The sequence below is a fragment of the Sphaeramia orbicularis genome, chromosome 14 (assembly GCF_902148855.1).
Source record: "Sphaeramia orbicularis chromosome 14, fSphaOr1.1, whole genome shotgun sequence".
Taxonomy (NCBI): Eukaryota; Metazoa; Chordata; class Actinopteri; order Kurtiformes; family Apogonidae; genus Sphaeramia; species Sphaeramia orbicularis.
In genome coordinates, this window is record NC_043970.1 from 23,008,232 (window position 1) to 23,023,923 (window position 15,692).

Sequence of the window (15,692 nt, forward strand, 5' to 3'; positions counted from 1 at the left end):
AACTATCCTAGGCACGGCATTGTACTCATCTGTAAGCACAGAGCTTTAAGGAATTTAGGGCTTGAAGAGTAACCCGAATTTTCCCTCAGTGTTGCTTAAATGGAAGCCTGCGCTCTCAACAGTAAATCTGTCTTTGCTACGCCTCTTAGAAAGGCTTTCTGTAACTTAATCTGTTCCATAATAACAACTCGACGCCAGAGTTCATCTCAGCTACAACCTCATGCATTAAAACAGCACTTACTGAGTGAAGGTCACAACTAAAAATGATTGCAATGCTAATTATTACCATTTGGGGGTTTAAAATGATATCACCACATGCTCAGAACAGGCATTTTGGCAAATGGCTTCAGCCTGGCTAAGTGGCTATTATGTGGGCATATGTGGGCAATAAATAAATATCAATTAAGCATGAGGGCTCCTTTACGTTCCAGTGAGCATTTCCCTCCATTATGCCCCTCATGTGGACAGTGCAGTAAACCATGACTCAAGGGTTTGTGAATGCCAGAAAAGAAGTATGTGTGCAGTAATGTGGAGTTTGTGGCATTTATTTTAGGGAGGAACAGTATTACAGTTTTGAAGTTTCAGTGTTTGGTGTTTTTTTAGCGTCACTGGGCAAAAATTGCACATTGACCTTTCAGCATATTGTAAATCAAGTAAAGGACATGAGACTTCTGCATCTTCTACTTGCTTATGTTTTCAGGTTGCAGAAAATGTAGTGTGGGATGTATATTATAATCACAGGTGAAATATGTGATTGACAGTTGTAATTACCAGATTCCATTAGACACAACCTGATGCTTTTCTAACATGAAATGACATCATCTGCCTTTTATATTTAATCTTTTGTCTTGGACTGAGAAGAGAGAGATACAGAGGGAAGGTGTGCATTTTCCTGTAGCTTTAATTGCAGTTTAAATCCCCAAATTACAATATTTTTTTAAAAGAAAAAAAAGGCAAAATTCCACATTTCCAGCATCTCAAAAGTGCTGGTTTTCTTGGCCTCTATATGATCTGTTCTGTTAACTAAAGACGACTTCTGTTAACTAAAGACGATCAGTCCATTACACCTTCTTCCAGTCTTCAGTAGTCCACTGGCGGTGTTTCATGGTTCAGGCAAGCCTCTCTTTCTTATTCTGAAGTCTCAGCAATGGCTTTCTTGCTGCAACTCGACCCATCAAACCTGCAACTGTTCAGTGTTCTCTTCACAGTTGAAACTCAGACTTGCTTACTACGACCACTATTGAACTGTGCTTGAAGCTGTTGTCCTGTGAGTCTCCTCTCACTCCAGCTGTTGACTGTCATAAACTTGTCTTCTGATTCTGTTGTGGCTTTGGGTCTGCCAGACCTCTTCCTGTCAGCATTTCCCTGAGTTTCTGAGTGCCTTTGGATGGTGAAGGAAACTGGACTTACTGACACCTGGACTTTCTTGGCAATTTCTCTGTAGACCTCCATTTTTAAGCGTTATGATGGTCTGTCTCTCTTCTATCGTTAATTGCCTTTTCCTCTTTTCCATTTTTATAGTAACACTACTTTCTGCAGTACAATACTGTTCAAATAATGCTAACAACAGTATGGTACCAAAGTGTGTTCCAACACTACTTTTATGCAGACAGAGGGGGTTGGAAGGAATTCAGAAACGTTGGGACACCTGTAGGAATTGGTCGCACCAATTTTCGAGGCCTTACCAACCTCCATTGCTGCAGAACCGCTTTAAGTTGTTAACCCATTTCTTGTTCGCCTTTTTGTATAATTCTAAAATGTACATTATTTTTCAGTTTTGTTTAACCTTACCTTTTTTTTTTTTACCTCTGGCAGTTCACCGCTTACCTTTGTACCATTTCAAGCTGTTCATTGGACTTGAACTGCTTGAATTTCATTACAAAACTGGAAAAATCAGGGTGTTCTAAAACTTTTGACTGGTAGTGTATATTGTATATGTGGAAATGCAACACACAGCAAAATTGACCCTCAGCCTTCAACCCATCATTAGTTGAACATGCAGGAACACACACACTGCAGACTAAGATCAGTGGGCTGCCATGTCAGGCACCTGAGGAGAAAAATACAGGGTTAAGTGCCTGGCTCAAGGGCACATCAGCCAACCTACTTTGTTTGGTCCGTTTAAACTGAACAGTATCCCCGGAGAGTCCAGACTCTTTTTTTGGTGTGAATACAAACATGCAAACTCTGATTTGAACCAAATAAGATAGCCACCTCTTCTAGGTCGTCTTGATCCGTTACCAAATAAACTCTGGGCCGGTTCACTTCTGGTGTGAACATGACTGGCCTCGAGCTTAAACAAACCAAGGAACCATGCGTCTTTTTGTGCTTGATGAGCCACTGTAGCCGTGTGGCATTGTGGATAATCAACGAAACTGGAAGTAGCCGAGGTGCATGGGTAGCCAGAGCTAATAGCAGCAGCCATGAGCCGTGGACAGACATGGAGCAATTTTGGGGCAATGGAGTTTTATTACGAAAACGATTTCTGCACGTAGGACCTCCATGTTTGTTTTCATCAACACCCGCTGTCTCTCATTCACCCTGCCTTTGACTTTTCTGTCCAGTGCCAGTGCAGTTCATCACATGCGTACTTCTGTTTTACAATTTTTGGTCCACTAGCAAAAAGTGCGATGAGAATGTGATCTGACCCAAATGAAAATAATAATGTCTGCATATAATCCCACTCAAATACACCCTTTGACTGTCCAGGGAATCAAACCAGTGACCCTTCAGTACAAGCCACTTCTCCAACCATGGGAGCCCCTTGTTGAGGTTAGGGTTAGGGTCCCCACTGGGGTCTAACCAAGGTAATATAATGTAATCTAATACACTATAGGTACACACACAAAATATGTCTATCCCATATCTGGACCTAGATCAGGTTTGAGATTCTTTACCTTTGGGAGATGGGATACTATTGGGTATTTAAGGGATTCTCTTGGAAATGAATGCAGTTTTTGCTCTGAATAAAATCACACATACTGTATGCAGAATAACCATATCTGTCAGCTTGATGAATGTTTTCCCATTCGAGAACTGAGAGGAAAATTTAATTTAATTTCTAAATCCGAGGGGTGTGTCTGACCTCAGAACATGGCATTTGTACCCATTGTTCATGCATTCCCATTTCATATAACCTGGTCATACTCTGATATAGATAATATTAATGTATTGACGCTGACATTAGATCTCTTCCACCCAAAGTAATTAAAAGAATTAATGATAGTGACCAGTGTTTCCTGTGAAATTGATCTCTTGGTGCGGTCGTGTGTCATCCAGGGGTGACCGGGTTTCTGTTCTTCATTCTTGAGGAAAGAAAATAACAACATTGTAACTACGGCTGCACGAATAATCAATTATAAATTGAAATCTTGTGTCTCTGGGCTGCATGCCTCTGGGCTACTGTAGGCTCCACTTCCTCCTAATTGTGAGAGCATTTTCCAGTCTTTGGTCTCCACACACCAGTACAAAAATGTCATTTGCTAAAGAGAGTGAGAAGTTTGTGGCTAAAAATAGCCAGAGCAAGTCTGCTGTGTGGAATTGGTACGGCTTCGAAGTTTCCGATGAAAATCAAACCATTCCTTGTTGCAAACTCAGCCTGAAGGTGGTATCAGTGAAAGACAGCAGCACAACCAGCTTATTTCTGCACCTAACACTTCATCACATGCCCAATAGGGAGCATTGCAATGCATTGCAGGCTGCACACGAAAACAATATGCCAGCTAAAAAGCCACCACCAGCCCAATTTAAAAAAAAAAAAAAAAAAAAAAAATCCAAAAAAATTGGGATTTTATTTTTCTCGTGCAGCCCTAATTGCAACAGTATTTAATAATTCGATAACATTTAATAACAGAAATAGTATTAATCATTGAGTCATAACACACTCAATGACAGTCATCTGCACCGCAGAATGACTCTGAACGTCTCTGCCAATGCATTTCTTGCAGTTTGTCCTTGTATAGTTACCATCGTGCATGCGTAAATGGGCAGTTGATCCAGTAGTGACAGGCAGCAGAACCAACTGACAAAGATGGAAGACGCTACCACTGCAAATACTGTTCTGTGTTGTAAAACCTACAAATCTTAAATTCAAGACTTTAATATGCATAGCCTAATGTTTTGGCTATTATTGAGTTTTTGTATCAAATATATGGTGTGGCGGCAAGGATTTTGCTGTGGCGCAGCGCCACAGCAAAACCTTACCAGCAGCAAGACTGATAGTGACCTGATTCCAAGTTCTTGGAGTCTGTTCTAAGTGCTTATTTTGGATTGAGCTTTTTATGGAAACAGTAAAAGGGGGTGAGGGTGTGCTATCTATCACTTTTTTTTTAACTTAGAAAAGACACAAACAACTGAATTGTTAGCTGATGACTCAGTCTTATCCACATATTTTAACTTTCAAGTCATAATTTTCACCTTACTGAGCAAAGTACTGCTTAATATCTTCCTTATGATGCATATCATTTCAGCTGCAGGTGTGAGCTGTATAAGTAATCCCTGCATACTCAACATATAATTGTGTAATATTTGAAAGAAATTTCTGGCTTTTTATTCAAATGTTATCAAAAAATAGCAGGCATGCATGTTTCAGCAGCCCAAGACACACCAAAAAAAAAAAAAAAAAAAAACCCAAACACAAAAAGCTTCAGAAATGACTGGGACTAGTTTAACTTCAATAGGTAATATCTCACTTAACATGAATCATATATTAAACAAAAAGCCTTTGTGGCCTCTCTGACAGCAGGAGTGGAAAGTCAAAAATTAATGAGAAACCTTTAGTCCCTGAGAACTCATTCTAATGCCTGCTCCACACTAAAATATCCACTTCAGAAAAACAAAGTACTTGTGTGGTGTGTAGCATCTGTTCAACTGAAGCACACTTTCTCTGACGCATGCACGCACGCACACATGCACGCGCGCGCGCACACACACACACACACACACACACACACACACACACACAGAATAACCTTATTTCACTATCCGCCAGCTGTTAAAATTCACTGACGAGGGCAAAGAAATGTGCCATCCATCTGCATTTTAAAACCATTTCTGTTTCAAAACACTGCTTGCTGCTTGTTTTACTACTTCAATATCTGTTGTTATTCACACTGTCTCTATAAAGGGACATAAATATTAAATCAGAGAAAAAGGAGGACAGAAGCACTGTATTAAAAACTGACTTTGTTAAATTGTTGCATGAATCTTGCCTGAAGGTGAATAAGTTGCATAAGCTGCAGAAAAGGTACAGATATTGTAGGTGGTAACATTAAAGTACCTCGCAGGTGTGAAGCGCCTTAGATGTTTCACAAAGCCCAGTGCTGAATTTCGGACACAGATATGAAATATTTATATCTGTCATGCATTACGTTTATAAATAATGTTCACTTTTAATAATTTGTATGACTTCTGATTGCACTGTGCTGTGTTGTCACTATGAAGTTTTTCTGGTTAAAAGTGAATATTTGATCATTAGATAGTGGCATTAACAAATGCTGTGTGAACTTTTGCTTTTCAAGCTGAGGCAAGCCTAGAAAATGATGTTAGTACAAGACCGAAGTACATTCCAGACTAAATAAAAAGAGGAAAAAAGCCAACTACTGCTTTTAATGCAACGGCAATTACGTGGGGTCGCTAGAACACCATACGTTTGGCATTACTGTGAAAACTTAGAGTGGAAGCTTATCTTTTTCAGTGCTGGTTGTTTGTACAAGTCTGACATTTAAGTACCAAGTAAATGTTAGACAATGGCTGAATCCCAATTCACCCCTTGGCCCTCCCCCTTACCCCTACCCCTCCCATCTCCCATAATTCTGTTTGAATCACTGGCAAGATGGAGATAAACAGCAAAAAAAGTGCAGCAGTGTGATGAAAGAAACACATGACTGTACGTATTTTCTTCATAAACAACTTAATCATTTGACCATTTAATGCTGTTTCAATGTGTTATAGACCACATGTCTGTGGTTTATAGTTGATAGCTGTAAAAAGATGACCAAAGCCCATGGAAGAGAAATGGTTACAGCTGATGATGGCATGGTGAATACTTTCGGAAGCAAAGTTGTTGCATCTGTTAATAGCAGCATCAATGACTGCTGATGACATAACAGGTCGTGAAGGGTTGTCCCATTTCATAAGGGAACATTTTAACCCCTACCCTCTGTAGCTCTGTTTCAAGGGGTAGTGCCAAGTGCAAGGGGTAGGGGTAAGGGGGAGGGCCAAGGGGTGAATTGGGATTGGGCTAATATCACACCTAAATTTTAAGGCCACTTCACTTTTGTACAGATATTTACCTCTGCCAAGTGTAACGGTGGAGGTTATGTTTTCATCGGGGTTTGTCTGTCTGTTAGCAAGATAACTCCAAAAGTTATAGACAGATTTGGATGACATTTTCAGGAAATGCTGATACTGGCACGAGGAACAAATGATTAAATTTTGGTGGTGATCGGAGGGAGGACTGATCTGCCTTGGTGGAGGTCTGCACTCTGAGTGCTTTTCTAGTTTCACTTATTTTTGTCAGTCACTGGACACTGTGTGATTGACATGTCCGACCCTCCACTTCTGTTGTACTAACACCTCTGGTGCACCGTGCAACATATTTAACATGAAGGAAATGGAAAATCCCGGCAGATTAATGCTGTGCTGTAGCTCATCTTGGAGCCTTCTGAAGCATCCACAGATCCAGGTTAAACCGGACTGTTCTTTCAATCTTTGCTCATCTCACACTGACAGAATGATGTCGGCACTATCAGCTGCCGGTTTGATTTATGTATCAGGTGCCAGGGTTTGTTGCAATACTTTGATTTATAGTACTACGCCTCTGGCACATAACCCCATCGACTGCCATAGCCACTGCAGATTGGCAGAGTCACTAGTTGCTGACAGACAGAAAACAAACACCTCCACACCTCTTCTTTCCTATCAAGTACAGAGTGTCCCAGACACTGACCAAGAGTCACGCTTCAGTAAATCTGACAACTGCCTTTTGACAAGTGAATCACCAAAAACACCCTAAATTGAATGGAATAGTAATAGTGCACATTGTTAACCTCAGGCAGGATTGACTGCAAAGTAAACACATCTTTTAGTTTAACACTGCTGTACTTTATTACATAAGAAGGATTCAAGTACAGAAAGTTGCCTTTATTCAGATTAATACTGAAACTAGAATTTAACAGATAATTCAGAAGTCTAAGCATGCTGTTGGAAGGCATCTTAGTCAAATTCTAGTCCATCAGCAGCTCCACAGTCAGAAGCTTATTTTCTGACGATAACATTAGAGGCAGTGAGCTAAATGCTAAATCAAGGATAATACTGTATGTGTCCTGAATCCATTAAGCTACTTTTCCTGCACTGAAAAATAATTTATCCTGCAAAAACCAAGTTTCTTAATTGGCCACATTCTCTTAATTATTACTAAGTCCTATATCTGAAAAACATCAGATTTGCAGCTGAAGTGAAGATGTTTCTTTTCCTTCTCAGACATAAGAGAGCATAATGTCTATACGCGGAAATAATAAATGGTTCAGATACGGTGGAAACTGCTAATGGTGATCATGGATACAGTGATCAACAGCATATAGAAATCAAAGAGCCAGGGAGAGAATCGTTCCTAATCAGATGCTGTTTGTTACGCATATTTATCCTGTATATTATTTCCAAGACACTGAGTCCTCCAGAAGGTCATGTGGGTTCTGGAGCCTATCCCAGATACCAATGGGTGAAGGTGGGGTAAACCTGGCATGTGTTACTGTCTATTATTCTTTCTTAAATGGGGTGACAGAAAATGAATGCACATCTGGGATTAAGCCATCTTTACTTAAGTGGATCAACACGTAACCCGGTGCTGTGGGGAAAAGGCAGAAAAGACGGCAGCAAACCTTGAAATCTTAGCATTTCTATAAGCTTTTATGTTTAAGAAACTGCACAAGTAAGCTACTGGAGGAAACATCTATTCACATCATACTGTTTGAACCATATCTACCAGCAGCTGTGTGACTACACCTGTAATACTTGAGTCTGAGATATCACAAGTCAGATAGTTCTCACAGCTTACATGTAATATTTAGCAAGGACTAACAGAGCTACAGAGCCAGGTCTGAATGACCTCACAGTGGCAGGTTGAGACTGAGCTTATTTTGGTATATGATCATCTTTTCAGAGGGGATCAACAGTTTATATCTTAAAAAAAATCAATAAATAAAATAAGAGCGCTGTCAGGACTTTCCTTCCTATCTACCCTTGGTTTTAAATGGCCCAAGTGCTGCTGTAATTAGAGTATTTTACCCAAAGTGTTGTACTAATCTATAGGTTTTTTTCATTAACGTTGCTAGTACAGGATTAGGAAGTTTCATTAAATCTGTTTATAGTGATACTCTAGTGTCTGATCGCACTAAAATGTTTAGATTTAGCAGAATTTGAAGAAATTGCTGATGAAGTAGTAATGATGAAAACTTACTGTAAGTCAGTGAGCTTTGAGTCTGGGTTCTGAACTCTGATGTGTATTGACTCTGATTTATACATATGCTTTAGAGTTATCCTAGTGCAAATACATCATAAAAGTATAAACTCTAGCGTGACAAATTAAGAAACAAAACAAAGAAAAATATGGAAATTTCTTTTGTTTATGTACACTGTTGCCATAAAGTTGGAATATATTTGTTTTCAGACAAAGTCCTCTTTTTATGCACATCAGTAACCACATTCACAATTGCATAAATCACATTGTCATAGTCATTTCATGAGAGGGGGTAAAAATATTTTATTTCAACTTCATGGGAAACAAAATATGGTAATAATTTCAGTTCAAAATGAGGGAAATATGCAGTGTTTCTAGTAAGACAACAACAAAAACACTCCAGAAACCAGAGAAAACTAGACGAACACTCTGTTTACTGGTTATAATTCACCTACATTTTATAACAGTTGAAAAAATGGTGATTCTGTTTGATTCAACCTCAAAACACTGATGCATCCCCTTGATCTTCAACCTCAGTATCACCAATATTAGGTATTAGACCTACAGATGGCAAACAAATTTAAGCTTGGTTAAAATAATCACCTGCTTATAATGATAGTTAGCCTTGGACAAGCATGATCATTCACAGCTTCCTCTGTTTGCACCATTTACTAGCTCAAGCATAAGATGTTTTTACTGTTGAGTCACTGGCGACGTGGGAAGGAGAAATAGGTACAGACTTTTTAGGCTGGTGGGAACAAATGTGTGTGTGGGCTCAGCCAGCTGAGTTAGTGGAATGGGCAGGTACTGAGTGAGTGGACTGGCTCTTATCCAAGGCTAGTGCACTGAACCAGTCTGACAGGTGAAGGATTGCAGACTTGGCTGGGGTAGAGATGTAGTGGTGGTCTCCTAGGGCACGCAGGTACCCGCTGCCAGGCAGGAAGCTCAGGTCTGGAATGAGTGGGCATGCTGGAAGGAAGTGAGAGGTAATGAGAGCTGCTTTGGTACCATGGTGAGATGAAGGTGCCTTACGGTGACATGGTGATGGCAAACAGATGTTGAGTGATGAGGAGTAATTAAACAGAATAGATTTCAGGGCGGCTCTGGTGTATGTGATTTTGATCTGTTTCTTGAGGTCAGTTATGACCCTGTAGCTTATGCATGTCTGAAAGGGAGCGATTTAATCTTCTCTGCACACATTTTATTAAAATCTAAAGAAAGGAGCTCGGTCGGGGTACCAGTAGGGGTTTGATTGTTTTTTCTTTTGGACGCTCATTTCCACCCGCCTCATTTTTACATGGCAAAGATTGTGTTTTTCATCCCAGCAGCTTATATCCAAAGCTAGTTGTTGATTCAGTGATAAGTGTGATGTGCTGCCTATTTAATGGTATTTATAGTCATGTCACAAGATGATGATGAAAACAAAAATACCAGATACATACCTCTGAGGGAAGTGATTAGTTTAGGCAACAAGAAAAAAATAATTACAGGAGCTACAAATTTACATGCTGATGTTGCAGAGTACAGAAAAGCAGCTCCTGTTTCTTATGTTAGTCACTTGGAAATGATGCTGATAGAGGGAAAGAACAAACGGTCTCTGTGTTTAACTTTCATGCCAGCAAACTTTTAATCCCGTACACAGTTGGGTGCTCTTGAATACAAAGTGGGCACCCGAGGAAATGCCCCAACATCCTCACCTTACTATGTGGTATCAGTAAGTGTACGTCATCCCCAGCAGATTGATGTTGGAGCCACAGGTGATTGATAAGGATCCAATCCATCCGACACTAAAGAGCCCAGACAGCACACTCACTGAACTGTCTCGTTGTGACTGAGGGCGACGAAAATCAAACGGCGAGGATTAGTAAGGCTGTTTGGAGCTTTGTAGAGAAGATATATTGGAGGCTGATGACCTTTCTTGACAGGATGTTATGTTTCTCCAATTTTGAAGAAGCCACTGGTTGGAAAAGGAGACAAGATGGCAGCTAATCTTCAACTGATGTTATTGTTTTTTGTGTTATGTGTCACTGGTATTTGTGGCCTTATTCTGCTACATGTAACACATCCATCCACTTGCTGTAATATCTAAGAAATTGAGCTTCAACTAGTGTTTTTGACCAAGTCTTGTCTGCTGGTTCCACAGATAAGCTCTCTGCCTGTTTGTCACCAAACAGGACTGGAATGCAAAAAGTTGCTTCAGATTCTCCCTTATATATCCATTTATTTTTTCTCCACTACAAGAGCTAAATTGCCTCATCTCTAAAATGACATTTCTTTCAAAAATAATGTATGAAATCTGTTTCCACAACTGCAACCATTACTGAATACAAATCCCAAATCAATCCATTTTAGAGTTCAAAGCCCTCACCAACACTGCAACAGCTCTGTTAAATGTGACAAGCAATCGGTTATACTCTCTGTTGACTCTGGGCATAATGCCATCCTTGTGCTATGTTGGACACTTCATCTTTCTGAAATATGAAAAGTGGCCACTAAAACGGTGTAAATCTTAAACATAGAATGTTCCTAGTGACTTTAGGTCAGATTTCCTCTTACTCTGTCCCTGTCACCCATAGCATCCCTCAGGGATCCACCCTGAGGCCAAATATGTTCTGTACATGCTCCCTCTTGAAAAAATTATTATGTAGCATAACATCACCTGTCACTTCTATGTGGATGATTCACAGCTGTAGCTCTTACTAAAATCTATTCACACCCTAAAACCTCCCCTGGAATGTTTTGAGGACATTAAAGGCTGGATGGCAAATGATTTCCTTTGGCTAAATGGAAAACTGAACTAATTATCTTTAGTCCCTTTAAGTGTAGGACAGGGGTCTGCAACCCATGGCTCCTGGGCCGAATGTGGCTCTTAAGCCTCTCTCTATGGCTCCCCTGGTCAAAATACATAGGAACATTTTGAAATGAACTGAATGAGTCATTATTTTTAAACATTGTTATAGGCCTAAAATTATTCTAACTGTGTCTGTCTGCAAAATGTGCAGGCTATACACAGAATAAAATAATTTTTTTGGCAGCATATAAACCAAAATGTATTATTTTCTTGCCAACTTCAATACAAGATGCTCAATTTGCATTTGTTTGTAGTTTGTAAGTAAGCCACTATACATAAAAGTTGAGCTTTTCCCTATTACACAACACAATTATGTTTTGGAAATAGTGTCCATCATTAAAAAAAATGTACAAGTCATAAATGTTTTCTTTCATGTAGTTGTATAATTTCATAAATGCACCAGACTTTTTATTATTGTAATGGAAATTCAAAGTTAAATAGCGAACTAATCACAAACAGGCTGAAGAGAGCAGCCACCTCATGGTAAAATGTAGATGGGTTTAAATATTTTTTTTCATGGCTCCAGTCAGATTTGTTCTTTTTCCACACAAAAAGGACTCTTTAGATTTGTAAAGCTTGCTGACCACTGGAAGCTAGAATCTCACCAGTGAGCTAGGCCATCTCATATTTTCACAACCTTTATTGAAAATTCTCAGGAAAAAAATGATTGAGGATGACCTTCAGAGCCAATGCTCAGATTGCACCATGGAACAGGTGAAAAATATAGCAGGCCAGAGAAAATGAACAACAAATCCAGTTAAAACAATGAAAGGCACACGATGGACGGTTATTAAATAAAGAAGGCAAACAAATGACTCTCACTGTTGAAAAAAAATGATCAAGACCCATTCCCAAACTCCAGACTATTAAGCTATTTAGACCTTCCTTTGACTGCAAATGGTTTGAAATGCTGCTGCAATGATTTTGACTAGCATTAAAAAGTATGATCACACCATTCCAATCTTAGCCTCTCGTCAATGGCTCCCTGTTCAATTTCTAACTCAATTTAAGACCTTGCTGATTGCTCCCTATACGCTTAATGATCAGGCCCATCTTAAATTACAGAGCTTATTCACTGGCACTCAGCTCAGAGGTCTGTTAGAGCTGACAACAAATCTCTCACAAATGTCCCACAGTCATGAATAAAACTAAAAGGTGACACAGAGCACCATCACTGTGGATTTACTCGTTATTAGATATTAGCTGTGCTCCTTCCATCCCTGTTTTTAAATCTAGGATAAAAAAATATATATATCTGTACTGGCCTTTTCATCCTCCTATCTCTGAATCTAGTCTTGTTGTTACTTTTTTCTGGTTGTTGATATTTGTATGCTTCTGTCTAGTGATAGGGACGAGACCACCTATGCCGAGGCTGAGTCAAGATTGAGTCTTTGAAGGGTTCAGACCAAGTAACGCCCGACTCTTTCAGGAGTCGAGACCGAGTCGAGACCAAGACCATAAAAACAAGTCAGTTTTCATAACCATGATTTAATGTCACCCCAGTTAATAATCAACAGTTAGGCCTACAGACTAAGCTAGACTGGGAATTATTTATAGGAACATTCTTTGTTTTTTAAAAAATATATATCTATATCTGTATATGTCTATAGCTATAGATAGATAGAGCACTACAAATACTGAATATTAATTTAAATCATTCAACAAAACAATATGTTACAAATCAACAATATTTAGTTTAAAAATGAGCAAAAATATATACATTTACAACACATCAACAGTGATATACTCTCTCAACCTAGTACTGAGGTTCTAACCTTTGCTCATACTACAGTATATTCCAGACAGATTTGCTTTTTGCAGATTTCACACTGCACTGTCTAGAACACACAAAAGAGGCAGCACCATGGCTCTGCAACCATGTCCTTGTAGACTTTCTAGGATTAAACTTGGAAGTAGGTGGGCCGTTGATGTTAATCATCATCAAGTTGAAAGACATTTATTCTGCCTTTCTCGTTCACTTTTCCAATAATCGCGCATCTTTCAATGAGATGTGCAGTGACCTGTCAATCAACTGGGGTAGCATTAGCACCTGAGGTGTCCAATCAGGTTCCAGAGGGGGTCAGTGTCAAGGGACAATTTGAGTCTCCGGACGATGTGAATCGCACATGCGTACACATTGTCTGGAGACTCAAATCTTCCCTTGACACATGGCTCACATCCTCACCTGGCGCACACATGGTCGTGGTTAGCATGGCACAGCTCGGCTCTGAAGTAAAGTTAGCTCAGCACAGTCAGACCGCTCCTCTCTGTCAGTCTGGGTATGAACACTCACTAAATGGTGCGCATCAGGGGGATTTAGAAGCGGTTATACACAATGCTGACTGCAAAATAAGTAGGTATACCCTGGACTACACCAGAGGCTGAAATGGAATGGAATGGAAATATGTTGGTCTTGAGGAGTCACTTTTCAATTACAAGTCCTTCTCCTTCCACTGTGGTCCGAGATCGAGTCAAGACCGAGTCCTTGAAAGGCCAAGTCCGAGACGAGGCCGAGACAGCAGAAAATGGTCTCGAGATGGACTCGAGTACTACAACACTACTTCTGTCATTCCTTCTGTTTTTATTTTTCCTTTATATTTTAATGATACTTTCTACAGCAGCTTAAGCTGTGTTTAAATGTTCCTTAGAAATAAACTTTACTTACTTTCCTATATGCCAACAAATAATTAATTCTATCATTCTGTTTCCTCAATCCATCAATGAGGGGAAAAAATTAAGGAGGGCATCTCTAATTAGCACATTTTTGATTAACGAATACAAAATTCCTAGCAGGAATTTATGCACGAGTTAACCTTTACAGAATTACTAATCTTCCTCGCCAGATCCTCCCACTCTCTTTCTCTCCAAACCTACTAACAATAAATTGATGATGTTATGCGGCAGAACATTATGCAGCATATTGTCTCCTAATAGTGGATGCATTGTATCATTCAAAGCCTATACAATACAACTGATTTTTCTTTGTTTGTTTCTTTCTTTCGTCTGTCACTACCTGTTTTGTGTAGATAATAAGCACAGGGGAAACTGAAGGGGGTTGTAAAAGCTACTAGCATGCGGTATGGCTTATTCCAGGGACATCTGCCACATTTGCAGTTAATTCAGAATTTCTTATGTTTGTTCTGCCTTCCACTATGGTTTACATTTTTAGGAAGAGCTGCTCTCAGGTGGTGGAAACTAGAGCTCACACATTGAAATGTGAAACACTTTAAAATTTTAAGTTTGTTTGAAGCTGGATAAATAGAGTTGTTGAAAAACATCTTAATTACACGAGACTGTGATTTCTGAAAACACTATAGCTAAGCCTTACACCGAGCAATACCCACTGCCATCCATCTGTCCATCAATCTAACACCCCCTCCTCTCCTCAACTCCTCTTTTGGGCTCCCCAGGCACCTCCTTCCCAGCTGTGTTACGGTCCCTCCAGTGTGTTCTGGGTCGGCCCTTGGGCCTCTTCCCAGTTGGCCATGCCTGGTACACTTCCTGAGGCAGGCACCTCAGGGACATTTTTAGCAAATGCTCAAACTGCTAGACACACTTTGTAATGTGTGTTTGCAGTAGAAGCTGTGGTAGGTTACGAGTCCAATGGGAACGTCTCCTCATGGTGCTCACTACTTTTGCCCATTGTATTGACTCGACAGAACAAAGCACTACAAATTCCAGATGGTGCCCAGAGATCAGCATTTGCTTTCTAGTGAGGACCACAGAGTTGCAGAAACAATTTCAACTTGGGAAAACATTATCAATAGTTGCTCAGAATTAATGACAACTGTGGCCAAAACTCCAGCCCCAACATCTGTTTAACACTTACAGTTAAAGCAAGAGGTGGAGGCCAATTTGAAGACTCTTTGCTCCATTGATCACCATTAGGAGCCCAAAGTATAGAGACTGAGCTTAACAAAACAATCTGTTCAACCACTGGAAGGAAAAGAAGGGAAACAAAATCAATGGGCAAATGTTAATTTCCATCTTAACAGCCAACAAACCATCCAACACTGCTGGTCTGTACTCGTTTCTTCTTTGTGCTTAGAAAAACAAAGCTATTTGCCACTGTTTGTTGAGTAATCCCTTAAAGTATTTGTAGCTCTCAGACAAAATGTTCCGTTTCCTGTGAAGTTCTCCCAAATTTCTTTGGGATTATTATATTGTCTGACATTTCAAATATAAACTCTTAATTGATCAGCTGATAATAAAATGACTATTTTGATAACCAACTGTTTATTTTTCAGCAAAGCATTGATTCCTCAAGCGAAACAATTTATTATTCACTGTCACGACTGGAGCCTTGGCAAGCTGTGACTGCCAGCTAAGGGAATACCCAAATGTAGGATGCACAGGCAGCAACAGTTTAATGAATTTATTAAT

General features: G+C 39.7%; 1 protein-coding gene across 5 annotated transcripts in view; it reads right to left on the bottom strand.

Annotated features, from left to right (window-relative positions):
* Positions 1-15,692, bottom strand: part of gabra3 (gamma-aminobutyric acid type A receptor subunit alpha3) — a 137,330-nt gene that overhangs the window by 57,989 nt on the left and 63,649 nt on the right. The window lies entirely within an intron of this gene.